We start from the raw sequence: 3,060 nt of genomic DNA on the forward strand, positions 1-3,060 counted from the left end.
GAAAATTCCTTGATTTTCTTGAAATCAGAGAAGTCAATGATACAAGAGCTAAAGGGCTTCCAGGGAAACTGCAGTCCGAATACACACATAGGCAAGGCCAGGAGTCCCTGCCACATGAGATGAAGAGGAGGTGGGCAATGAGGAAGTGAAAAAGTTACTTGGAGCTGTCAGTGGAAAATATACGAGAACTGGAAATCCAGGCTTATGTAGCATGTGGCTATGGCCGTAACATACCCATATGGCTAGAGTTACTCAGAACTGAGAAATTAATTTGAAAACTGGAGTGAGTCCAGATAAATCAAAGGATTCCTGCATAATACTTAATACAGGAGTACTCCTACAACCCCAGACACACAGAACTCCAACAGAAAGCTTTTTGTGTTGAAGATGATGTTACAAAAAAACAGCAAGCAGAAAATTTTATGGTCAAATGAATCAACATTCAGAAGAGACAGTAGACACTTATATTTAAAAAAAATTCGCCAAGACCAGAAATGGTAAAATACATCAATGTAACCAAATCACAAGAATAAGTCCCTACTTATCAATAACAGTCTTGAATGTAAATGAACTAAATTCTCTAATTAAAACATACAGGATGACCAAATGTTTTGAAAATAAAGTTCCACTGTGTCCCATAAAGAGCTCCTTATCTGTAATGACATACACCAATTGAAAGTGAAAGAACATACATAGACAGTACATAGAAATCTATATAAATATAGAAATTCTATATACATAGACTGCATATAGAAATCAAAAGACAGCAGCATTAGTTAATACTTGTATCTAACAAAATAAAATTAAAGATAAAAAACTGTGAGAAGAGACAAAGCCACTAAGTAATTGTCAAGAGATCAATTCTATTAGGAAACAACAGTTAGAAACTGAGCAGCCAATTTTATAAAACAAATATTAGTAAATCTTAAAAAAGAGAGAGCAATGCTTAGGAAGCTGAAGAACAAGGATCAAGAGTTCATGGCTAGCCTGGGCTACATCCTGACACTGTGTCAATGTCAGTGAAAGACAGGAGAGATGGAATCAAATGTAATAAAGTGTGGAACTGCACACACCAATTTCGTATAGATAGGTCATCCACACTGTCCCCCAATTAATAAAGACTCAACAGAATTCAATTGTGCCATAGACAAAAGAGACCAAACACTCTTACAAAATAGTTCCTCCAACAGATGAAGAATGAATTTTTTTCATCAGTACATGAAACTTCCTGTGGAGTACACCACAGATTATGCAGCAAATGAATCTCATAAAATTCAAAGCAATCAAAATCATCATGTATCTTTTCTGACCACATGGAATAAAGCCAGAGATTTAAAAAAACAGATTTCAGAAAACATATGAAGACTTAACAACAACCTGCTCAAGGTTTAATAGGTATAGGTCATGGAAGAAATCAAAAGGAAAATTAAATTAAATGATTGTTGAAACAAATGAAAAATGGGAACAACACAACAAAACCCATGGAATACAGCAAAATCAATACTGAAGGGAAATTTATAGCAATAGATGCTTACATAAAAATATAGGAAGATTTCAAATACGCAACTTAACAATGCAGCTTTTGGACAGTCTCATGTAGCCACTGCTAGGCTTGAACTTGCTATGCAGTCAAGAGTGGCACTCCCAATTCTCCTGCCTTTCCTTCGAAATTGCTGGGATTATAGGCATGCACTGCATAAACAGTTTATCAATATATTCTAAAGACCTAGAAAAGCAAGATCAAACCAAAATCAAAATAAGTAGATTTTTTAAATAACAAAGAGCAGAAATAAGTAAAATAGAAACTGTAAAAAAAATACAAAAGGTCAATGAAATGGAAAATTGGTTGCATAAAAGATAAAATAAATACTATGCCTAGACTAAGAATAAAAAAGAAAAGGCACATATGAAGTCAGAGATTAAGGAGACATTATAATAGATACCGCAGAAATACAAAAGGTCAGATTAATACATTCAATTAAACTGTGAAATATTGGGAGACATAGAAGAAATTAAAACATTTATGAACATTTACAACCAACCAAAACTGAACTATGGACACACTGGAAAACCCTAGCAGACCAATAATGAATAGCAAAGTTGAATCAATATTGCACAAGTCTTACAACAAAGAAAAGTTCAACACTTCTATAACACTATTTATACTTCGGGATGAGCGGATGTTCATTCTCATCTCTCCAGGAACAGTTTCACACAACATGTATCTAATTTCTTCAGGTTTTATGGTGAAGCAATGTTGGATTTTACTGAATGCCTTTTCTGAATCTATTGAAATTAGTAAATTTTTTTTGTTCTTTGCTTTGTTGATGTGATAGACGGCATTTATTGATTTACGTATGTTGAACCATCCTTGTTGCTCTATGATAAGACCCACTGATTTTTTTTGAATATGCTGTTGGATCTGATTCAATACTATTTATTGAGAATTTTTGCATCAATGTTCATTAGAGGTACTGGTCTATACTTTTGCTTTTTTTGTTGTGTTCTAGTTCAATATTAATATCAAGGCAATGCTGACCTTATAGAATGAACCAGGAAGAATCTACATAATTTTAATAGTTTGAGAGGTTTGTTACTACTAACCTATAACAACTTTCCAAGGAAAGAATAACAATCACATGACTGCTTGACTGGTCTCAGCTTCCTCCAGGCAGCTCAGTCTGAGCCTCTTCTGTGCAGCTCAGCTTGTCTGAGACTGACTCTCAGCAGTCTTTCCTGCTTATATATTCATATACTCTTGGGGAGTGGTCAGTTTTAGGGACTTCCTGAAGCTATTGAGTCTTTTACTTCCTGTGTTGATGAGCTTCCCTGAAGGATGTTATATTTCATCTCTCCTAACAACATACCTTTGCTTCACTTCCTTATAAACATCCTGTCCTAAAATATCCTACTGTTTTACTCCCTTATTACACCTATGTCTCAACTTTCTCTCCAAGATGAAAGGATGGAGCCAAAGGAAATTGCTGACCAACAATGCAGGAGGAAGATGCTTCAAGAAAATATTTGCCAAACACACAGCCAAAGCTGCACAGAACGGGG

Source organism: Peromyscus eremicus, chromosome 6, assembly GCF_949786415.1.
Source record: "Peromyscus eremicus chromosome 6, PerEre_H2_v1, whole genome shotgun sequence".
NCBI lineage: Eukaryota > Metazoa > Chordata > Mammalia > Rodentia > Cricetidae > Peromyscus > Peromyscus eremicus.